The following is a 26,628-nucleotide window of genomic DNA, read 5'->3' as shown; positions in this document are numbered from 1 at the left end:
AATGTTCAATTTATTTGTTGAATTAATTTTGGAAATTTTTTTTAGTGATTAAAGGTTAGTTTTTATGAATTTATATGTAAATTTTCGGAAGTTACTGTAGCATGAACAGTAACCACGATTTTTAAGCTAAATTTCTAGATTGTTAAAGGGTGCCGATTCCCCTGCTACAGGGAATCGATTCCCCCACTGTTCATTGTGCACTGTTCACTGTTCAGGTACTATTCACTATTCATAAATAAAAATATTTTGAATTAAATTGGTTACAACGAAACGAAATTTTTATGATATGATAATTTTATAATATCATTTACCATTTTAAGAAAATAAATTTTAAATTGCTTTCGAATCGTAAAAGGGTTTTTGCAAAAATACGGGTGACATCTATAATCTGTATAGGTATAATTATACGGGTTATGGGTGTTACAGGAAGGGCGGCTGGCGGCTGTCAAAATAATTAAGGCTTGCTTGTATGTGAAGTAGATCATCCAATTGGAGTGTGACATAAGCGGTTTAGCCACACCTGCATCAGACTTCCTTAAATAAATCCTGCCTTGGCGAGATAAATCTTCTCCTCACGTTCTCATCTGTTCCGTTGTCCTCTGCACTTTTACATTGTCAGGACTGAAATGTTATTCCTCTGTAGGATTACTGCACAAACACAACCTACACAACCCTTTCTCTCCAGCAGCATTAGTCAAACCAAATAAATATTACCTAACCAAAACTTATCCACCAAAATCTAATATAATCTATATGCAACTAAAAATGCAAAGCATAATTTGTCTAGATGAGCAATAACTTAAGTGAAAAGACTAGGAATTAAGTCTTTTTACGGAGTTATCACACCCCAAAAATTAAACTATTGCTTGTCCTCAAGAAATGGATACTAGCTAGAAGAGAATTAAAATTGTCATGGAAAAGCAGTATTAAGAAAATCATCTGCTTTCAGATTTCTACCCTTAACAAAAATAGTTTGCCCTCAACATGTTGACATTCATATAAAATAAATCCCTTCCCTAGTCAGGATCCCTTGCTATTGTGTGTGCGTGATTGTAACCGGTCTATGCATAGAGGTAATTTGAAAACTTAAAGTAAGTACTCCTGGTTCGTCAAGGCAATAAATTATTAATCAGGCTTAGTTTATACTTCTAGTTATTTATCAACTTTTATTCTCTTTATTAATTTTTTTCTTTTTCAGGGGAGTCAGCTCATCACAACTACCGTCCCACACTCTAGATGAAAGGGAGAATACCTTCCACCCCCAAGCTTGTCTGGCAAAGTCATCATGTGACTACTTTCACTCACTCATATGCCTTGGCTACTCTTAATTTGTTTTGGAATTTTTCTTATTCATGCCTTTGCATAGAGGAGTGTCCCTTTTTATTTTCGAGTTTTTCAAGTTTTTAAACACTAGAGAGTTTCCACTTTACCCTTAGAATATATTTACAGTCTCGGCAAATATAAATTTCTTTCCTAAAAATTTTACAGATTACCTAGAGAAAAAACAACCTACAATCGTGTTTATAAATTTCAAGGAATCAAACCTAAGGTTGGTTCTCTTCTTTAGATAGTCTTAACAAAAATTTTGGCCTAGGTAACAAAATTATGCATTCATCATTGGGCATCCCTAATTCATTCCTAACAACAATCTTAACCTGCTTATGTCATGACAACCAAAATTCTCAACAAATTAACATGAATTGCTTTCTAACAAAGTATGGCATAATATGGTACAATTCCTAAAAAAAACTCGATCGCTTGTAAATGTATATGCTAACGCAAGCAAATCTGCGCAAGTATACACAATCGATGCAAGCAATATAGTAGTGATTGAGTATCGTCTCCACAGGGATTGGATTAGAAATATATTTTCACCACTACTAGAACTAATGTCACAAACTAAGTCCTACTAAGTATTATCCTAAGAACTAATATTAATAAACTAAGAAAATGATTCAATGATTCCAGAAAAGTTTGGTTGAGGAAAAATTAATATGCAGACTAATAAAACAGTTTATGATTTAAATATATTGCAAACAACCTCTCATATTCAGACGTATCACAGAGCACTTATGCTAAGCCATTGTCTTGACAACAAATATTCTCAATTTAGAATGACTTATTATGACTCACTAAAACTGCCCGATAGAATTACTAGGTATTCTTAGACGGTTGCTACGACCATACCTCTCGGCGTTAACTATAGACGTAGTCTCTCTTACTCTAGCATCTATCCATTTTAGTCGTTTGAAACTCACTCCTTATCTCTAAGGTAGACAAGTTAGAACTTCACCATCCCATATTCATTTCATTGCTCACATTGATCTATCTTAATTCTCTCGAATGTAAGAATCAATTATCTAGATAAAAGGCTATCTCTCGATGCTCTTACAATGTAAGACATATTTTACCAAAACCCAAGGCTATGTCTCGATGTTCTTATAGTACTAAGGTAAAATATTTAAACTTTGAACAAAACAGTCATAAGAGAAATGTACTTCATCATTTATAAACATAAAATATCGTTCAAGCAAAACAAAGTTTAACACCAAGTAAAGCATTCATCGTTCAAGCACAGCAGTTACTTGCTCACGCCTTAGGTAAAGCTCATATCTCCTCTTCCTTTTTTCTTTTTTTTGGCGGCTATGACTAGTTATTCAAAAGGAAAATCTTCCAGGGCATTGTCTACTTTTGGAGTTTCCTTATCTAGCCGTTATTAATTGCCCGGACTTAAAAAGGAAAAACAGCTAGCGGTTGTCAAAATAATTGAGGCTTTCTTGTACATGAAATAGGTCATCCAGCTGGCGTGTGACATAGGCGGTTTAGCCACACCTGGTTCAGACTTCCTCAAATAAATCTTGCCTTGGGAAGATAAATCTGCTCCTCACGTTCTCATCTGTTCTGTTGGCCTCTGCACTTTAACGTTGTCATGACTGAAATGTTCTTCCTCTGTGGGATTCCTCACAAACACAACCCAAACAACCCTTTCTCTCTAGCAGCATCACTCAAACCAAATAAATATTACCTAAACAAAACTTATCCACCACAATCTAATATTCTATATGCAACTAAATGCAACTAAAAATGCAATGCATACTTTGTCTAGACGAGCAATAACTTAAGTGAAAAGACTAGGAATTAAGTTTTTTTACTGAGTTATCACACCCCCAAAATTAAACTATTGATTGTTCTCAAGCAATGGATACTAGCTAGAAGAGAATTAAAATTGTCATGGCAAAGCAATATTAAGAAAATCATCTGGTTTGAGATTTCAGCCCTCAGCAAAAATAGTTTGGCCTCAACATGTTGACAGTCATATCAGTCAAGTGACATCCCTAGTCAGGATCCCTTGCTATTGTGTGTGCGTGATTGTAACCGGTTCATGCATAGAGGTAATTTGAAAACTTAAAGTAAGCACTCCTGGTCGTTAAGGCAATAAATTATTAATCAGGCTTAGTTTATACTTGTAGTTATTTATCAACTTTTATTCTCTTTATTAATTTTTTTTTCTTTTCAGGGGAGTAAGCTCATCACAACTACCGTCCCACACTCTAGGTGAAAGAGAGCATACCTTCCACCCCCAAGCTAGTCAGGCATAGTGATCCTATGACAACTTTCATTCACTCATATGCCTTGGCTACTCTTAATTTGTTTTGGAGTTTTTCTTATTCATGCCTTTGCATAGAGGAGTGTCCCTTTGTATTTTCGAGTTTTTCAAGTTTTTAAACACTAGAGAGTTTCCACCTTACCCTAAGAATATTTTTGCAGTCTCGACAAATAGAAAGTTGTTTCCTAAAAATTTTATAGATTACCTAGAGCAAAAACAACCTACAATCGTGTTTAAAATTTTCAAGGAATCAAGCCTAAGGTTGGTTCTCTTCTTTAGATAGTCTTAGCAAAAATTCTGGCCTAGGCAACAAAATTTTGTATTCATCATTGGGCATCCCTAATTCATTCCTAACAATAATCTTAACCTGTTTATGTCATGACAAATAAAATTCTCAACCAATTAACATCAATTGATTTCTAACAAAGTATGGAAAAATATGGTACAATACCTAAAAAACTTGATCGCTTGTAAATGTATATGCTAAGGCAAGAAAATTTGTACAAGTATACGCAATCGATGCAAGTAATATAGTAGTGAGTGAGTATCATCTCCATAGGGATTGTATTAGAAATATATTTTCACCACGACTAGAACTAATGTCACAAACTAAGTCCTACTAAGTATTATCCTAAGAACTAATGTTAATAAACTAAGAAAATGATTCAATGATTCCAGAAAAGTTTGTTTGAGGCAAAATTAATATGCAGACTAATAAAATAGTTGATGATTTAAATATAATGCAAACAACCTCTCATATTCAAACATGTCACATAGCACTTATGCTAAACCATTGTCTTGACAACAAATATTCTCAGTTTACAATGACTTATTTCTCACTAAAACTGCCCGACAGGATTACTAGGTATTCTTAGACGGTTGCTACGCCCATACCTCTCGGCGTTAACTATAGACATAATCGCTCCTACTCTATCATCTATCCCTTTTAATCGTTTGAAACTCACTCCTTATCTCTAAGGTAGACAAGTTAGAACTTCACCATCCCGATTCATTTCATTTCTCAAGTTGATCTATCTTAATTCTCTCGAATGTAAGAATCAATTATCTAGACAAAAGGCTATCTCTCGATGCTCTTACAATGCCAAGACATGTTTCACCAAAACCCAAGGCTATCTCTCGATGCTCTTACAGTGCTAAGGTAAAATATTTAAACTATGAACAAAACAGTCATAAGCGAAACATACTTCATCATTCATAAACATAAAATATTGTTCAAGCAAAACAAAGTTTAACACCTTGTAAAGCATTCATGGTACTATCAAAGATCATCCAAGATTAAACGTTTGATACAACCCCAAATAGATAAAGAGTTAAAAATTGTAATATGTCAAAATTCAGGTCAGTGACTAAAATGAGAAATTTAGAAATTTGGGGATCAATTTCTGAAAATTTAAAGTTCAAGGATTTAAATAAGAATATTTTATTATTGGATAAAAGGAATATGAGATGATTATAAGGGTATTATGGTAATTTAGCTTGAAAGATATTTTGTCTCCCTTATTTAGGGAGATTACACGTGTGAAAGAGGAAAAAAACTTCAGAAGCTTATATTCTTTCTTTCTTCTTCTTCCTTTCGTGGCTCCAGTTCCTAATGGTAAGTTGATTTAATTGGTTAATTTATGGAATTTATAAGTTGGGTTGGAATAAATAGGTGTTATATAAGCTTAAAGAAAGCTTATATAAGCTTAAAACACCAAGAGGAAAGAATTAGAAAAGAATTTCTATTAAGAGTTCAGAAATGAACTTTTGTTATAGAAAGGTTTTTGAAGTTCTAAGGATGGATTTGAATTGTCAATGGGTTAATTAAGAAGTTAAAGGTGATAGAAAATTTGATGAAATTCTTTAATTCAAGAATTATGGTGAATTATGAGAGATGGTAAAGTGTTATTATGTTATAAGAAGGTTTACATATGTATATATAAGTGCATCGATGCACATTCAATGTGTACTGATGCACTCTCAAATAAATAAACATCGAATGCCATTAGTGCATCGATGCATAGGGAGTGCATCGATACACCCCCTTAAAATGAAAACATCGAAGGTGATTGGTGTACCGATGCATGGGTAGTGCATCGATGCACATGTTAAAGGATGCATCGATACATGGTATAATGTACCGATGCACTTCAATAGGAAATGAAATAAATCTTTCTTTCAGTTTAAGAAATTATAGATTATAGTATATCAATAGAATACTAATAGTATAAATATATGATTGTGTAGACATCAATTGAAAGCAAAGTTCGGATAGGTCTGCAGAATAAGATACGTAAAGAAAACAAGAGCTTAAGAGTGTTTATTGAGATCAGGTGAGTACATGATAGTAAGTGTACGTTATGTTAAGGAATTAAGACTTGCGATGAGTCTAACTCCGATATTATATGATATAAGTACTAAAGTATAAACATGTAGTGATATGGTGTTAGATGTGTGGTATATAAGTAAATGAATATGTCTAATTGTTGAATGCATCTTTATGTGTGAACTATGTAAATGCGTGAATGTATGATAATAGGTCATGTGATCATAAGATAAATGATAAAATACATGTAAAAATAATATGACTCATATGTGTCTCTATTAGAAGGTTATATGATATGTTATGTATGTGAAATGAATGATATGAATACATGTTAGTATAGTAAGATAGATTAGATGTTATAATTAAATGAAGGGGTTGTATGATAACATGTATATGCAAACATGTGTTGTGAGATAAGAATCATGGCTATGAACTTTGTGAAAAGGAATACAAGAAAAAGTGAAAAGCTATGTGATAAGTGAATGTCAATTACATGGAAATATGCTATGTGAAAGTGAACTATGTGCCTACGTGAATATGTAAAAAGATGAATAATAATGCCCATGTTATATAATACGAGAGCTATAGGTATAGTTGGCATGCCAAGAGTCGAGGGTCTACGTGGTCCTTCGAGACATAGTGGTCCTTCGGGACATAATGGTCCTTCGGGACATAGTAGTCCTTCGAGACATAATGGTCCTTCGGGACACAATGGTCCTTCGGGACATAGTGGTCCTACTGGACAAATTCTATGCGCCCCTAGTGGGATTTATACAAGCTGTGGTGACAGTATTATGCACAACCTCTATGTACTAACATACCTTAAGTTCTCAATAGTGTGCACGGGCTTTGAAAAGAAAAATAATTTGATATAATGATATATGTGTTTCTCGTGAAATGGTATATTTGATATGTGATATGTGATATGTATAAGTAATAAGTTAGGATCATATGATAGTAATGGTAACAAGTGCATATGTGTAATGGTGATATGAGATGTTATATGGTTATGTATGATATGATCATAGTAATTATTCATGTATTGTTGTGTTTTGAAGTTATATTATATGTTTATGTTCAATATATGCTCATATAATGGAATGGAATTAATGACAAGGAAATAAGTAAGGATAAACATGTTAGTGATGAGTTCAATAGGTGTATAAGTATAATGTGTATTACACAAGATGTTCATGCATTTGTTAGTTTACTTTATATATTTACATGTCTCACTAAGTCTATGACTTAGCGTGTAAGTGTCTTACACGTAGGTGTGGATAAGTCAGAAGATCAAGCTTCGGATCTATAAAGCAACATATCTCCACGCAAAGTTCAGATCAGAAATATTTTGTAAAGTATGTCTTGTCATATAATTTAGTATGTTGACATGTAACTAAGTCATTATATATATGAACGCTCTGATAGAGTGTGTTAAGATTTTAAACAGGTTTATGTAAAGGAATTACTTTATAGAATAGAAGTTTTAAATTTTTTATGGTTTTTATATAAGTATCTGGGTCGGGTACGGGTTGGGGGTGTTACAAAAACAAAGGAATAATGACTCCCAAAATCGGGGGCTCTTTCACGACAATCCTGATCAGCACCGCACCTTCTTTGGTGATCACCCTCTCTCGAGGCCTGATCACCGCTCTGCTATCGTCTGGCTATGGAGGACACCAAGAAAGGTTGATGGGTAGACGGTGGGAAAACATTGCAGTTGCTTGCTCACGCCTTAGGTAAAGCTCTTATCTCTTCTTCCTTTCCTCTTTTTTTTTGCGGCTACGACTGTTTATTTATAGGGAAAAGATCCTAGGCATTTGTCTAGTTTTGGAGTTTCCTTAACTAGCCGTTATTAATTGCCCGAACTTAAAAAGGAAAGGTGGCTGGTGGCTGTCATAATAATTGAGGCTTGCTTGTACGTGAAGTAGGTCATCCAGCTGGCGTGTGACATAGGCGGTTTAGCCACACCTACTTCAGACTTCCTTAAATAAATCTAGCATTGGCGAGATAAATCTGCTCCTTACGTTCTCATCTGTTGCGTTGGCCTCTGCACTTTTACATTGTCACGACTGAATGTTCTTCCTCTGTAGGATTACTGCACAAACAGAACCCAAACAAACCTTTATCTCTAGCAGCATCAGTCAAACCAAGTAATTCTTGCCTAAGCAAAACTTATCCACCACAATCTAATATAATCTATTTGCAGCTAAATGCAACTAAAAATACAATGCATACTTTATCTAGACGAGCAATAACTTAAATGAAAAGACTAGGAATTAAGTCTTTTTATGGAGTTATCACACCCCCAAACTTAAACTATTGCTTGTCCTCAAGGAATGGATACTAGCTAGAAGAAAATTAAAATTGTCATGGCAAAGTAGTATTAAGAAAATCATCTGGTTTGAGATTCCAGCCCTCAGAAAAAATAGTTTGGCCTCAACATGTTGACAGTCATATCAGTCAAGTCCCTTCTCTAGTCAGGATCCCTTGCTATTGTGTGTGAGTGATTGTAACCGGTCTATGCATAAAGGTAATATGAAAACTTAAAGTAAGCACTCCTAGTTTGTCAAGGTAACAAATTATTCATCAGGCTTAATTTGTGCTTCTAGTTATTTATCAACTTTTATTCTCTTTATTCATTTTTTTCAGGGGAGTCAGCTCATCACAACTACTGTCCCACACTCTAGGTGAAAGAGAGCATACCTTCCACCCCCAAGCTAGTCGGGCAGAGTCATCCTGTGACTACTTTCATTCACTCATATGCCTTGGCTACTCTTAATTTGTTTTAGAGTTTTTCTTATTCATGCCTTTGCACAGAGGGGTGTCCCTTTATATTTTCGAGTTTTTCAAGTTTATAAACACTAAAGAGTTTCTATTTTACCCTTAGAATATTTTTGCAGTTTCGGTAAATAGAAAGTTCTTTCCTAAAAATTTTACAGATTACCTAGAGCAAAAACAACCTACAATCGTGTTTATAAATTTAAAGGAATCAAGCCTAAGGTTGGTTCTCTTCTTTAGACAGTCTTAACAAAAATTCTGGCCTAGGAAACAAAATTCTGCATTCAACATTGGGCATCCCTAATTCATTCCTAATAATAATCTTAACCTGATTATGTCATGACAACCAAAATTCTCAACCAATTAACACCAATTGCTTTCTAACAAAGTATGGGAGAATATGGTATAATACCTCCCCCAAACTTGAAGGATGCATTGTCCTCAATGCATGAAAACTAAACTACATGATTCTAAATGCATATACGAAAAAGATAAAAAAATTAAGGTAAAGACTCACTGTGGTGGAGTGGCTTGACTAGACGCCCTCGTTCGACATCATTTGGGAAGAGAGGGACTCTTAGATCCAGAGTCTACTGCTTCTAGTTGAGAAGGAGACGGCTGAAATATACGGCCTGCGATTTATAGCGCTTATTGCTGGATGAGGCTCGTGCTGGTGTGAATTGCTCGGTCGTAGGAGTTGGTTATACTGGGATTGGTACTGGACTAGTAGATACTGCTGAGACTGGCGGTGTTGGACGGACAGGGGACTGAGTAGGATCATGCTCGGGTTGCGGCAGTGCTGGAGTAAGATATTCATCAGAGAAGAAGTGGAGTGGAGTATCATCACTGCTTTCGGAGGTTGAAAAGGAGGAGGAGTTGAGGAATTCTTTTGTGTTGCCCTAGCCTTCCTCTGGTAAAGGTGGTACTTGCGTTGCTAGTGGTGGAACATCAACAGGTATTTCTGGGGGAACGTCTGGAGGTGCATGCGATGTCGAGGTATGGAATGTGCTCCCACCCGCATTGTATTTGAGGATGACAGCGGGGAAGATCGGTAATCTGTTGCTTGAGTTCAGGAGCAACTCCTTGAAGAAGGCGTTGATTTACATATCCCCAGCTTTGACATACTCAAAGTAAATTTCCATGTGGTCATCTAGGCGATAGATATTTTTATGTGTTTCTCGAGTGTGCGTGACCACAACCACCATTCTAGCCTAGACAATCGATTTTGCTCCTCGCTCTAAACTTTCCTTTGGGTCGTCGTCATTGAATCTCATCAACTCGGGGACCTTTTTCTTTATGATGCCCTCCTTTGGTTTAATGTAATCCTCGAAGTGATCATCAGGAACCTTTTTCTTCTTGCATAATACGGTTATCAAGTTAGGAAATAGAAGGTTACCCCGGTTCCTTTTGTCACAGTCATGGATCTGCTTAAAAATGAGTTCTCCAATGTCAATCTTCCTCCCGTAAATGATCGAGTGTAGGAGAAGCAATCTCTTCACGAGGACAGTGGTGTTGTGAGACATTGGCATCAGCTTGCCTTTGAGAAAGTGGTTTCACAGTTTCACGTGTGTTTTTAGTGCTCGACGATCAACTCTTTGCCTTGTTGGGGCACTCCCTTCAAACTTGGCCCACCCGAAGCAAAGGTCCTGTAGTATGCCACTGTATGTTTCTTGATCGGCCTCTGCCACAAATCTCTTGTGTTACTCTTCAACTTTCCGTAACTTAAAATATCAGTTGAGTGCAGAAGGGGAAAATTGAATGAGTTTTCCTCGAACATAAACTCTGTGGTTAGATGGGTCTTCAAGATGGGCATAGAAATCCCATACCATCACCGGTGCTACGGCTTTGGGATTGCGGGCAAACTTCTCCTTATTGTGTTTCTTTATTACGTCCGTCACCTCTGGTCCGAACGACTCCACTTTCTCGGCTGGAAAAATGAATCCATCTTCCAAATATACTTGGCGTGTATGGAAGGTCTTGAAGCGTGCTTCTGCTTCGGCTGTTTGGAAACGTTTGAAGCTTTGTGCTGGGGTTGAGGCTTTCCTTGTTCTCACCATTGTGCTTGGCTGACTTTTGTGGTGGCGATGGGGAGGTATTATTGAGAGAAATAAAATATTTTCTTATTTGTAGAGATAGAGGGAAACACGATGAAGAAGAAGAGGTTCAGTAGTTTTTCTTGGGAAAGTGATGGGTGGTTTCGGGGTAATTCAGTCCTTTCATGGTGGGAAAAAGATTTCTCATTAAATGAGAAATATCTGATTGAATGTAAAGTGGGGAAAAGGTTTTCTTTCCCTCTTTATTCTACCGCCAAAACCTTATAACCTAGAGGCTTTTTCTTCATGCATGCTTCAACTCCCCATACTACCACGTGTTCCTTCCTTGCTTACAATAAGAAAGAAGAAAATAATAAAATAAAACAGATTAAAACAGAAAATAACTTAACTTATTTATGTACAGAATTCAAATTTTCGTTGCCTAGGTAACGAATTTTTGCTCAATTAAATAAAGCAAATTCTTGGGCATCATGAATGATGCCGGTTTGTCGCGCATGACTGGGGCTCCTTTGTACTCCTTGAGTCTCTGTCCGTTCACTTTGAAGATGGAACCGTCATTTTGATTTTGAATTTCAATTGCTCCATTTTCATAGACTTGGTGAACGGTAAACGGTCCTGACCGTCTTGATTTCAGCTTACATGTGAATAACTTAAGGCATGCATTGTAGAGGAGTACTTGTTGTCCACGATAAAATTGCCTCGGTAATATTTTTCTGTCATGCCATTTTTTTGTGTTTTCCTTGTAAAGGTGGGCATTCTCGTATGCATGTTCTCTAAATTTATCCATCTCGTTCAGCTCCAAGAGTCTTCTTTCTCCAGCAAGTTGAGCATCCATGTTTATCTTTTTGATGGGCCAATAGGCTTTATGTTCAAGTTCAACCGGTAGATGACATTCCTTTCTGTAGACAGTTTGAACGGGGACATTATGTTGGGACCGTCGGCGCACCCCATGACGCAGCGGAAACAAAACTCGACGGTCTCACCAGCTATCCAAGTACGAAAAACTGAAATCGGGAGGAAGAGATGCGAATACTTACAGTGGGTTCCTTGAAAAACAGCAAGGATAACAGTGAATACTGGTGGTGTAGATCGGTTTGAATCTTAAGCCTCCACAAAATCACATCTCGGCCTCTACTCAGTTCACTCGATTGAGAGCAATTTTTGTTTTCCCAAAACTCTTTTGAGAGAAAACGGCTGAAGGTTTTGATGTGAGTTGTTCAATGGCTGCTAGACCTAACACACTCTTTTATAGCCAAGTTACCCTAATCATATTAGGGTTTTATTATTTCAAATTAATTAAATCTATATTTAATTAATTGGAATTTATTAATCCTTTTATATCTAAGTTACCCTAATCATATTAGGGATTTTATTATTTCAAATTAATTAAATCTATATTTAATTAATTGAAATTAAATATTCGGGATTATCAAAACATATATTTAATTAACTCTAGATGTATATTTTAGTAACGTACAACAATTGTACATCTTTGCTCGTTTCAATCCTATTGTGTGACCTTGTAAGTTCTTGTAATGTTAGCAGTAATTATTAGAACAATTCTAATATTACATACAATGAGTGCATCTAGTAATATATCATTGTCACCTAAGTTACAAGAAAATATGATTCGATATATCATCTTGGTGATTACTCTTTTATGTATTACATCCTTATGTCCTTTATATCTAGAATAGGCACAAGTCTTGGAATAGTCACACTTGTATAGCCCATCTATTATTTCTTTATATCTAGAGTAGACTTTAATTAAAGAATAGTTTATGATATTTCATATCAACTTATTCGAGCATAGCCATGCATTTCTAGTCTTACTCAATCAAGTGGACTGTGATATATTTCCTATTATGTAGGAAGGACAAATCCTATCTTAATCATACACACCCACTACATATATTGAGATATATTCAATAACAATCTTTATAGAGAAACCAATTACAGAGCTTGTTTAGCTACTTCAAAACATACAACATTATATATTGGGATAGTATTGATCTCAAGTCTGAGGATCATACATATAGTCATCACCATGAGAAATGTTATGACTGTCACATAATAATCCAAGACATATGCTCATGGTCGTTCAATCCAATACATTGTTCTCTAACAATATAATCATGTATCAATTCTGACATCTCTATGTCAATGACAACTCATTGTCATCAATCAATAACATGTTAGTCTTAAGCGTATTATTATTGTCCATGCCCATAATAATACTTGACTAGGGATCTTTTAATAATAACAATTATGTCATTATATGGACTTTATTATCTTTCAGTTTATGTTAAACACATATATATAAATGAAAATAATAGCGGCAATGCCTTTATTCAATAAAATCGATAAATAAAAGTATTATTACAATCATCATATGATTGGTCTTTGGGCATACTCTAACAATCTCCCACTAGCACTAAGACCAATCACTCACATATCCAATACCGAGTGACTCAGTGTGACGGTCATGCCTCTGTTGTGTAAGAGGCTTCGTCAAGGGATTAAAAATGTTGTCATCCGTGTGTACTCTACATATTTCCACATCTCCTCGATCCATGATCTCTCGAATGATATGAAAGCGCCTAAGAATATGTTTGGATCGTTGATGAGATCTTGGTTCCTTTGCTTGTGCAATGGCTCCATTATTGTCACAACGGAGTTATACAGCACCTGATATGCTAGGAAGAACCCCTAATTCCAATATGAACTTCTTGATTCAAACAACCTCTTTTGCTTCTTCACTGGCTGCAATGTATTCAACCTCTGTTGTAGAATCAGCTACTGTGTCTTGCTTTGAACTTTTCCATCTCACAGTACCTCAATTAAGACAAAACATAAAACCCGATTGCGATCGTGAGTCATCATTGTCAGTTTGGAAGCTAGCATCAGTATAACCTTTTATACTAAGCTCTTCCTCCCCTATATAGACAAGAAATTTATCCTTAGTTCTTCTTAAGTACTTAAGGATATTTTTAACCGCAACCCAGTGATTTTCACCAGGGTTTACTTGATACCAACTCGTCATGCTTTAGAGCATACGATACATCTGGTCGAGTACATATCATGGCATACATTATAGAACCAATAGCCAAAGCATATGGAATCTTATTCATCCGTTCTCTTTCTAGTGGAGTTGAAGGACACATTTCCTTAGAAAGAGAAATGCCATGTCTCATAGGCAAAAATCATTTATTGGATTCTTCCATACTGAACCATTTCAACACTTTGTCTATATATGTACTTTGACTCAGACCTAGAAGTCATCTTGATCTATCTCTATAGATCTTAAATCCTAAGATATACGCTGCCTCACCCAAATATTTCATAGAAAAACAACTACTTAACCAAGTCTTAACAGACTGTAAAGTGGGTATATCATTTCCTATGATGAGTATGTCGTCTACATACAAGATTAGGAAAGAAACAATTCTCCCACTAGCCTTCTTATAAACACAAGGCTCATCTTCATTTCTGACAAAACCAAACTCTTTGATTGCATCATTGAAACGAAGATTCCAGTTTCGAGAAGCTTGCTTTAGTCCATAAATAGACCTCTGTAGCTTACAAACCATTCCAGTATTTCCTGGAAAGACAAAACCTTTTGGTTGTGTCATATACACATCCTCTTCAAGTTTTCCATTAAAGAATACGGTTTTGACATCCATTTACCAGATTTCATAATCATGGAATGCAGCTATTGCGAGCAGGATCAGGATGGACTTAAACATAGCTACAGGGGAGAATGTTTCGTCATAGTCTACACCATGAACTTGTCGAAAACCTTTAGCGACTAATCTCCCCTTGTATGTTTGTACATTACCATCTATGTCGGTTTTCTTCTTGAAAACCCATTTACACCCTATAGGTTTGACCCCTTCAAGTGGTTCAACCAAAGTCCATACTTGGTTTACTAACATAGAATCCATCTCAGATCTCATGGCTTCAAGCCATTTCTCAGAGTCTAGGCTAGACACTACCTCTTGATAAGTCCTGGGCTCATCTTGATCCATAAGAAGAACATCTCCATGTGTCGTAACGAGAAATCCAAATATCTCAGGTGCACGATGTTCTCTTATGGATCTACGCAGTGATTGTGTTTCTAAATCTGTTGAATGCTACTCAACAACTTGTGAAACATGCTCAACTTCAGGTTCATTTATTTGTTGTTCTTCAACTTCTCCAAGTTCAATATTTATACCCTTCCATTTCTTTGTGAGAAATTCTCTTTTGAGAAAAACTCCTGTTCGAGCAACAAACACTTTGTTCTCGTTAGGGTTGAAGAAATAGTATCCCTTAGTTTCTTTAGGATATGCAACAAATATACACTTATGAGATTTAGGTTTGAGCTTTGTAGACATCTGATGTTTTACATAAGCTTCACAACCCTAAATCTTTACAAAAGACATACTGGGACGTTTCCCAGTCCATATCTCGTATGGTGTCTTTTGAACCTATTTAGATAGAACACTGAAAGTGGCTGTTTCAAGTGCATGTCCCCAGAAAGAAGTTGGAAGATCACTATGACTCATCATCGATCGGACCATGTCTAACAGTGTTCGATTTATTCTTTCAGAAACTCCATTCCACTGTGGTGTACCAGGTGGTGTAAACTGTGAGTCAATCCCATATTCTTTTAGGAGTTCATCAAACTCTATGCTTAAGTATTCTCCACCTTGATCTTATCGAAATGCCTTAATACTCTTTCCTAGTTGATTTTGTACTTCATTTTTAAATTCCTTAAACTTTTCAAGGGCTTCAGATTTATGGCGCATAAGATAAATATACCCATACCGACTGAAGACATCGGTAAAAGTAATGAAGTAATGGAATCCACCTCTGGCTTGTGTATTCATTGGTCCACATACATCACTATGTATTAACCCCAATAAATCACTTGCTCGCTCACATTTATTATTAAAAGGAGCTTTAGTCATTTTTCCAATAAGCAAGATTCACATACATCATATTGTTCGAAAATAAATAAATCTAAGAATCCATCTTTATGGAGTTTTGATATGCGTTTGTCACTTATATGGCCTAAACTAAAATGCCAAAGATAAGTTTGATTCGAGTCATTTGTTTTTGATCTCTTAGTATTTATGTTATAAATGGTGTTATCTTGATCCAAAATATAGAGACCATTAACTAATTATGCGAACCATAAAAAACACTATCGAGATAAAAAGAGCAACAATTATTCTTAATAATAATCTCAAAGCCAATCTTGTCCAAACAAGAAATAGAAATAATGTTCTTAGTCAAACTAGGCACATAATAACAATCCTCTAAATTTAAATCAAGTTCACTAGGCAAAGATAAAACATATGTCCCTATAGATAATGCATCAACTCTTGCTCCATTTCCCACTCGTAGGTCCACGTCTCCTTTAGCCAGATTCATTCTCTTTTGCAGTCCCTGTACATAAGTACAAATATGAGAACCACAACCGGTATTTAATACAAACCCAAGAAGTAGATGTTGACAAATTAACATCAATAACATAAATACTTGAAACAAACATTCCATTTGCTTTTACCTTCTTGACCTCTTCAAGGTAAACATGACAGATTCTCTTTCAGTGTCCGGTCTTATCGCAATGGAAACATTTTCCTTCTTTGCTAACTCCCCCTTTGGGTTTCAATGCATTTTTCCCTTTTGGTTTGGTCTTACCATTTCCCTTAGACTTTGCAATTACCTTTTTCTTTCCCTTTCCTTTGTCCTTGTGGACCATCAGATTAGGCTTAGGTCCAACCTTTTTCATATTACTTTCAGTAGTTCGTAACATGCCAAGTAACTGTGGTAAAGTTTTGTTAATTTCATTCATGTTGAAATTAAGGACAAATTGGCTAAAGCTATCTGGCAACGATTGCAGGATAACATCGGTAGCCAATTCATCTTTGAGAGGAAATCCCAACGTTTGGATGTAGCCCATCATCTTGATGACATGAGCTCCTACAGGAGTTCCCTCTGCCATTTTTCATTGAAATGGAGATTTAGAGGTCTCATATCTCTCTTGACATGCTTTCCCTTCATATATTTCTTTGAGATTTTGAATCATCTCATATTCAACCATGTCCTCATGTTGCTTCTGAAGCTTAGGAGTCATGGTGGCAAGCATTAGACATCCTACATCTAACATATCATCCATATGTTTCTTGAATTTGTCTTTGTCAGCTTTTGAAGTATTAGCTACCGGTTCATCAGGAACAGGTTCCTCAATGACATATTCCTTCCTTTCCTGTTTGAGAACAATTCTCAAATTACGAAACTAGTCAAGGAAGTTTATGCCATTAAGTTTATCCTTCTCAAGGAGTGATCGCAGTGATAAAGTGTTGTTTTCCATTAAATCTACAACAATGGAAATATTAAAGTAAGTAAATTTACCGAATTTAAAATTTATAAATAGGACTTTATTTACAAATTACTCTCACTATTTTATTCAAAATTAAAAACCCTCTTTGTTTTAATTTTGAAAAAATTCAACGAAAATTTTTCTAGTGGGTGAGGATCCATAATACATCAATTTCCTAAATCAGCTTTGCCTTTTCTTTTAGGATAGTGATTATTTAGGTAAGTAACACTTGACTAGTTACATCTAATGTAACTCCTCATTTTTGGTGAACAACTTTTGTTCAAGTCATCTCATGACTTATCGAAATATTTAACATCTAGGTTTCTAATCCTATTAGAATAACCTAGCTAAGTTATTACCAATATTTCAACCGGTGAATATCACTTGCTATTGCATCAATATTTATTCTTATTATATCATTTGATGCATTGCATACATAACAAATATATCAATAAATAAGATGCAATGGTTAAAGACTAAACCAATGATTAAGGTGGCCCATCCCAAGCCAATGGGAGAACCAAGAACCCTAAAGCCTAAGATTGCTCTCTAGGCATCTTCTCTCCATTCTTTTGCTCCTTGTGAATCTTTATAGATTTACAATTTTAAAAGAAACACGTTTTACATACGAGGGAGTAAGATGAGAAGAGAAATACAATAGAGATATAGAAAGGCACGACTCGCAGATCGTATTTCAAAATAAACCATTTTGAATTGAACAAGGGCTATAACCATACAGATCAAACACCGTGTAAAACAAACATATCATATATATATACATAAAATTATTAATATGGGCCTTCAATTTGTACTGTTGATAAGGGGTCAAGGGGCGATTTGATAACAATTATCAATAGAATAATTCTTTTGGGATTTTTAATCCCGAAGGTTTCTGCATCGGAACAACCATTGTTCCACAGCTGAACGCGATATGCTATCGCACTCCCATATATCATCCAACAACAACCCTATTGAAAAACATATTAACAAATTAATATATTAATCGTTGTGAGTATCGATTCGAACAATGATATCAACATATTTACCGAAATCGTTAAAACTAGAACATGCATCTCATACATATCGCATCAACCAAATATTTAACCCAAAATCAGATCGTAAAAGTGGCTCTAATGCCACTGTTGGGACTGTCGGCACACCCCATGGTGCAGCGAAAATAAAACTCGACGGTCTCACCAGCGATCCAAGTACGAAAAACTAAAATCGGGAGGAAGAGATGCGAATACTTACAGTGGGTTCCTTGAAAAACAACAAGGATAACAGTGAATACTGGTGGTGTAGATCAGTTCGAATCTTAAGCCTCCATGAAATCACGTCTCGGCCTCTACTCAGTTCACTCGATTAAGAGCAATCTTTGTTTTCCGAAAACTCTTTTGAGAGAAAACGGTTGAAGGTTTTGAGTTTGTGTTTTTCAATGGCTGCTAGACCTAACACACTCTTTTATAGCCAAGTTACCCTAATCATATTAGGGTTTTATTACTTCAAATTAATTAAATCTATATTTAATTAATTGGAATTTAATAATCCTCTTATATCCAAGTTACCCTAATCATATTAGGGATTTTATTATTTCAAATTAATTCAATCTATATTTAATTAATTAAAATTAAATATTCAGGATTATTAAAACATATATTTAATTAACTCTAGATATATATTTTAGTAACGTACAACAATTGTACATCTTTGCTCGTTTCAATCTTAGGGTGTGACCTTGTAGGTTCTTGTAATGTTAGCAGTAATTATTAGAACAATTATAATATTACATACAATGAGTGACATCTAGCAATATATCATTGTTACTTAAGTTACAAGAAAATATGATTCGACATATCATCTTGGTGATTACTCTTTTATGTATTACATCCTTATGTCCTTTATATCTAGAATAGGCACAAGTCTTGGAATAGTCACACTTGTATAGCCCATCTATTGTTTCTTGATATCTATAGTAGACTTTAATTAACGAATAGTTTATGATATCTCATATCAACTTATTCGAGCATGGTCATGCATTTCTAGTCTTACTCAATCAAGTGGTCTGTGATTTATTTCCTATTATGTAGGAAGGACAAATCCTATCTTAATCATACAAACCCACTACATATATTGAGATATATTCAATAACAGTTTTTATAGAGCAACCAGTTACGGAGCTTGTTTAGCTGCATCAAAACATACAACAATATATGTTGGGATAGTATTGATCTCAAGTTAGAGGATCATACATATAGTCATCACCATGAGCAATGTTATGACTGTCACATAATAATCCAAGACATATGCTCGTGGTCAATCAATCCAATACATTGTTCTCTAACAATATAATCATGTATCAATTCTGACATCTCTATGTCAATGACAACTCATTGTTATCAATCAATAACATGTTAGTCTTAAGCATATTATTATTGTCCATGCCCATAATAATACTTGACTAGGGATCCTTTAATAATTATAATTATGTCATTATATGGACTTTATTATCTTTCAGTTTATATTAAACACATATATATAAATGAAAGTAATAGCGGCAATGCCTTTATTCAATAAAATCGATAAATAAAAGTATTATTACGGTCATCATATGATTGGTCTTTGGGCATACTCTAACACATTCCCAACGGTATTTTGAATGCAGTGCGATAAGCCCATAGTGCTTCATATAGCTTCGGTGACCAGTCTTTTCGATTTGGGTTGACCACTTTTTTAAGGATCTACTTAATCTCCTAGTTAGAAATTTCGGCTTGGTTATTCGTCTGTGGGTGATACGCCATAGCGATCTTGTGTCATACTCTATATCATTTCAGTGCCTTGGAAATCAATCTGTTGTCAAATTGTGTGTCTTCGTCAGTAATTATAGCTCGTGGTGTTCCATAGCAGGTGAACATCTTTTTTTGCAAAAACTTTAGCACCATCTTGGAATCATTTTTAGGTGTTGCGATGGCTTCCACCCATTTTGATACATAATCCACTACCAAGAGAATATACAAATCTCCGAATGATGATGGGAAAGATCCTATGAAATCTATTCCCCATACATCAAAAATTTCGATTTCCATAATATTTTGCCATGGCATCTCATTGCGTTTCGAGATGTTTCCTATTTGTTGACATCTATCACATGATTTGTAGAATTCTTGCACATCTTTGAACAGGGTTGGCCAATAAAATCCAGACTGAAGCACTTTTGCTGCTGTTCTTATTCCACCGAAATGTCCTCTATATGGTGATGAGTGGCATTGGTGTAGTATATTTTGTTGCTCTTCTTCTAGAATGAATCTTTGGATTATTTGGTCTCTGCATTGCTTGAATAGAAACGGTTCATCCCAATAGTAATGTCTCACATCATGTCGAAACTTTTTTCTGCCTTGGCTAGATAAACCAGGAGGAACAATACCACTAACAAGAATGTTAACAATGTCAGCATACTACGGCGCAGCCGTGAAAAATAATATTTTCTCGTTTGGGAAGTCCTCTTTAATTTCTGTGATGTCATGACAATCAAGTTTGTTATCTAGTCTAGACAAATGGTATGTCACTTGATTTTCTATACCTTTTCTATCATTGATCTCTAAATCAAATTCTTGCAGTAGTAATATCCACTGAATTATTCTAGGCTTTGCATATTTTTTATTAATAAGATATTTAATGGCAGAGTGATCCGTGTGCACAATTACATTAGTGCCTCTTAGATATGGCCTAAACGTATCGAATGCGAATACTACTGCTAAAAGTTGTTTTTTCAGTGGTGGTATAGTTCACTTGTGCATCATTAAGAGTACGGCTTGCATAGTATATGACGTGGAAAAATTTACTTTTCTGTTTCCCTAGCACTATTCCGACTGCATAGTCACTAGCGTCGTACATGAGCTCAAATGGTTCATTCCAGTCTGGTGGGATAACAATTAGTGCTACCGAAAGCTTTTTGTTCAAATATGTGAAGGCATTCAAATAATCATTAGTGAATTCAAATGGATGATTTTGTTGAAGCAAAGACATAAGGGTTTAGAAATTTATGAGAAGTCTTTTATGAACCGCATGTAGAGCCTGCATGTCTAAGGAAACTGCGTACACCTCGCACATTAGTAGGTGGGGGAAGATTTGCAATTGCATCCAACTTGGCTTTGTCAACTTCGATGCCATGGCATGAAATTTTGTTACCCAACACTATTCCTTCGGTTACCATAAAATGGAATTTTTCCCAGTTTAGTACTAGGTTGGCTTCTTCACAGCGTTTCAACACCATGGATAAATTGTCGAGACATCGGTCAAAATATTTCCATGCACTCTTCCACCATATCCGAAAATATTGCTATCATGCATTTTTGGAATGTAGCTGGAGTGTTACACAGTCCAAACGACATTCGTCTAAATGCATAGGTACCATGCGAGCACGTGAAAGTTGTTTTTTCTTGGTCCTCTGGTGCTATGGCAATTTGGTTATACCCCGAGTATCCATCGAGGAAGCAGTAAAATGTTTTTCCCGCTAGTCTATCCAACATTTGGTCGATAAAAGGGAGAGGAAAATGATTATTCTTTGTGTATTTGTTGAGCTTCCTGTAGTCGATGCATATGCGCCATCCCGTGATTGTTCTTGTGGTGAGTAGCTCGTCATACTCGCTCTTAACCACGGTCACACCACCTTTCCTTGGTACGTATTGTATTGGGCTAACCCATGAACTATCGGATATAGGATAAATCACTCCTGCATCCATCCATTTTATAATTTCCTTCATGACTACCTTCTTCATGATCGGGTTGAGTCGTCTTTGCGGTTGCACCGAAGTGCTATGGCTATCTTCAGGGTTGATTTTCTGCATGCATATGGTCGGACTGATTCCTTTTAAGTCTCCCATCGTCCATCTTATAGATTTCCTGTGCTGTGACAAGACATTCAACAAAATGTTCTCTTGTTCGGAGGTTAAGTTGATAGAAATTATCACTAGTAGGGTTTTATCAACTACTAGATATGCATATTTCAAATGTGATGGAAAAGCTTTAAGTTCCAACTTCGGTTCATGTTATAAAGATGACTCATGAGATTTAACTTCATCATAATCTAAGGGTTCAAATTTTATACCCAATCTGTTATGAAGAAGTCTTGATTGGTTCCTTGTATTTCCTCCGCATCTTGCATTGGTATTGTTTTCGGGGTGTTCATTGCTCAGATTTCTGTGGTCGATGCCATGATTTTCAGGATCGTCTTCTAAAAATATTTCGTCTGGGCCAAAGTTTTCTGCTTCATGTATCTTGGTTGTATGTTTATACTATAATGTATTGTATTCATCGAGCCTTAGGGATTCACCTCATCCAAGGATTACCTTTTCTTCAATCTTGTTAATGCATTGACATTCCTCTGAATTGTCCATGTATTTCATGGAGTTGAATACGTAGATAGTGACGCTTTGCTCACCTACTCTCATGGTTAATTCTCCTTTTTTACAATCTATGAGAATTCTCCTGGTGGCTAAGAAGGGGCGTCCTAGAATGATTCGTGCATTTTCATCGGCTTCGTAATCCAGGTTACGAAAATCATCTAGAAATACGAATTTGTCCACCTTTACTAAGACGTCTTCTATTCCGTCGTCAGGTCGCACATAAGATCGATCAACCAACAGTAGGATGATCGAGGTTGGCTGGGCGTGATACCCGTCTAGCTTCATAAATATGGACTTTGGTATCAAGTTTACACTTGATCTCAAATCAATAAGAGCTCTTCCTATGAAGTCATTACCAATGGAACATGGTATTAGAAAACTACCAGGGTCTTTTTATTTTGGTGGGAGTTTACTTACTGCTGAACAGATTTCTGTTGCTGTGGTGACACGTTATTCATTCATTTTCTTTATAACAATTTCCTTAAGATACTTGGCATAGGAAGGCATTTGTTCGATGGCTTCAAGTAAGGGCACATTAATGCACAACCGATCCAAAACTTCAACAAATTTCTTGAATTAGATTTCATCATCATGTTTTTTCAATCGTTGAGGGAATGGTGGTGGAGGTCTCACATCGACTGCTGATGGTGCTGAGTAATTGTTGGCCTTGACCACAAATTTCTTGTTATCCGGTCGATGCTCTTCTGAGCCTTCACTTTTTTCCTTCTCTTCAGGCACTTTCCTTCGTTCAATATTATCAGATTGATCATCCAATTGTGTTACGCCTTGGCGAGGATTGTTCAGGTATTCTCCCCCAAACTTGTCATCTTGGTTGACTTGTTTTCCACTCCTTAGTGTAAGTACATTGCATTGCTCCTTTCCATGATGCTTAGTGACTTCAGTATCACTAGGGAGATTTCCATGTGGGCGAGAATGTAATGTTGTAGCAATTTGTCCCACTTGATTCTCCAATGCTCTGAGAGATGAACTATGGCTTTGTAAAAGCGTTGCATGGCTTTGTAGCAAATTTCCTTGATTTTTAATTATTGCAGAGTGGTTGTGAATCAAGGTCTTTGTGGAAGCCATGAAATCTTTTGTTGAGGCCATGAATTCCTCCAATGATAACTCTAAGAAATTAATATTCGAATTGGTGTTAGAGGAAGAAGCTATACCTTTATTGTTCTGCCAGGGTTACTGATGATGCTCATTCTGAAAATGTTGATGGTCAGAATTATTTTGATGTGGCATGTAGTTTACGACTTGATTGTTACTATTCCCTTGATTACTCCATGAAAAATTTGGGTGATGTCTCCAACAAGGATTGTATGTATTCAAATAGGGGTTATTATTTTTTCGATTGTAGTTGCCCACAAATTTGGTTGACTCATTATTTTCAGGACATTCACTCTCATGATGATGGCCATGACAAAATAGGCATACATTATTGGTCACCTTGACTTCACTTACCTTATTAGGACGTTGCAAATTTTTCAACATATTGGTTAAAGCCGAAAGTTGAGATGCTACCGAATCTTTACCTTCTAATTCATATGCTCCTGATGTTTTTCTGCCAGTTCCCAATCTTGCACTTGGAAATTGATAATCATTATTTGCTATCCTGTCGAGGATGTCAAAAGCTTCCTTGGGTAATTTGTCTAGTAAGGTGCCATTCGATGAGGCATCTAGCATCATTCGAGTTGGTGCGTTGACTCCATTGTAAAACATTACCACTTGCGTCCAATCGTGAAATCCATGATTAACACATTTGTGAAGTAGACTTTTATACCTATCCCAGCATTCGTACATTGATTCATCATCTCCTTGGAGAAAACTTGCAATCTCATTGCGAAGCTGAGTATTCATATTGGGCGGATTGTATCGTAGTAGGAAACTCTTGCATAAATCTGCCCATGACTCCATTGAACCGGAAGGAACTCCGCTAAGCCAGACTCTTGCTCTATCGCGTAGGGAGTAAGGAAAAAGCTTCAGTTTTAACACATCCTCATGTACTCCTTATTGTCGAAACGAGTCGCATACTTCAAGGAAAGCACGAACATGCTATCTCGCATCTTCATTGGGTGAGCCTTTAAATTGTCTGATAGAGTTTAACATGTTAAACATCACCTGTTTAAGTTCAAAGTGAGTGGCTTGGATCTTAGGTGCCGCTGTGCCTGGATAGAGGTCATCGAGAATAGGGTTCAAATGATCTCGTATCGCTCTTGGTCTTGTAACTTGAAGATTAATTTCTACATATGGATCTCTTAAATCTCCCATGTTGTGTTGCATTTGAAATTGATTTGATTGTTCGCTGGTTCTTTGGGCACGCAACCTTTGTCTGAGTGATTGCTCAATTTCAGGGTCGAATGGTTCCAAAGGCTGACCAGAAGTTCTCAAGGTTAAGCAAAAATTAAAAACCTACAAGAGAAAATAATAAACTACGTTAGAGTAATATATTGTGATAAAGAGAACTTGTTATGGCTTAAAATGTCGTCAGTTGTCAAAAACTTGATCGCTTGTAAATATATATGCTAAGACAAGAAAATATGTGCAAGTATACACAATCGATGCAAGTAATATAGTAGTGAGTGAGTATCGTCTCTACAGGGATTGGATTAGAAATATATTTTTTACCACAACTAGAACTAATGTCACAAACTAAGTTCTACTAAGTATTATCCTAAGAACTAATATTAATAAACTAAGAAAATGATTCAATGATTCCAGAAAAGTTTGGTTGAGGCAAAATTAATATGCAGACTAATAAAACAGTTGATGATTTAAATATAATGCAAACAACCTCTCATATTCAGACTTGTCACAGAGCACTTATGCTAAACCATTGTCTTGACAACAAATATTCTCAGTTTAGAATGACTTATTATGACTCACTAAAACTGCCCGACAGGATTACTAGGTATTCTTAGACGATTGCTACGGCCATACCTCTCGGCGTTAACTATAGACGTAGTATCTCCTACTCTATCATCTATCCCTTTTAGTCATTTGAAACTCACTCCTTATCTATAAGGTAGACAAGTTAGAACTTCACCATCCTGGATTCATTCTATTGTTCACGTTGATCTATCTTAATTCACTCGAATGTAAGAATCACTTGTATAGACAAAAGGCTATCTCTCAATGCTCTTTCAATGCCAAGATATGTTTTACCAAAACCCAAGGCTATCTCTCGATGCTCTTACAATGCTAAGGTAAAATATTTAAACTATGAACAAAACAGTCATAAGTGAAACATACTTCATCATTTATAAACATAAAATATTGTTCAAGTTAGACAAAGTTTAACACCAAGTAAGCATTCATTGTGCTATCAAAGATCATCCAAGATTAAACGTTTGATACAACCCCAAATAGATAAAGAGTTAAAAGCTAAGGAAGAATGACTCCCAAAACCAGGGGCTCTGTCACGACAATCCTGATCAGCACCGCGCCTACCTTGGTGATCACCCTCTCTCGAGGCCTGATCACTGCTCTGCTATCGTCTGGCTATGGAGGAGACCAAGGAAGGTTGATGGGTAGATGGAGGGAAATCACTGCAGTTGCTTGCTCATGCCTTAGGTAAAGCTCTTCTCTCCTCTTATTTTTTTTCTTTTTTTGGCAGCTACAGCTGGTTATTTATAAGGAAAATCTCACAGGGCTTTGTCTACTTTTAGAGTTTCCTTAACTAGCCGTTATTAATTGCTCGAACTTAAAAAGGAAAGGTGGCTGGCGACTGTCAGAATAATTGAGGCTTGCTTGTACGTGAAGTAGGTTATCCAGTTGGTGTGTGACATAGGCGGTTTAGCCACACCTGCTTCAGACTTCCTCAAATAAATCTTGCCTTGGCGAGATAAATCTGCTCCTCGTGTTCTCAAATGTTTCGTTGGCCTCTGTACTTTTACATTGTCACGACTGAAATGTTCTTCCTCTGTAGGATTTCTCCACAAACATAACCCAAACAACCCTTTCTCTCCAGCACATAGTATGTGAGATGAGAGCTAAGGGTATAATTGACATGCCAAGAGTCGTGAGTTCTACGTGGTCCTTCGAGACATTAATGTGATCCTTGGGAACTTATATGTAATCCTTCAGGA

General features: G+C 36.1%; 1 pseudogene; it reads right to left on the bottom strand.

Moving 5' to 3' along the window:
- Positions 1–20,636: 20,636 nt before the first annotated feature.
- Positions 20,637–26,628, bottom strand: part of LOC120211039 — a 57,422-nt pseudogene continuing 51,430 nt past the window's right edge.

This window comes from Hibiscus syriacus, unplaced genomic scaffold, assembly GCF_006381635.1.
Source record: "Hibiscus syriacus cultivar Baekdansim isolate YM2019G1 unplaced genomic scaffold, ASM638163v2 tig00109957_pilon, whole genome shotgun sequence".
Classification (NCBI taxonomy): Eukaryota; Viridiplantae; Streptophyta; class Magnoliopsida; order Malvales; family Malvaceae; genus Hibiscus; species Hibiscus syriacus.
This window is presented reverse-complemented; position numbering and strand designations above follow the sequence as displayed.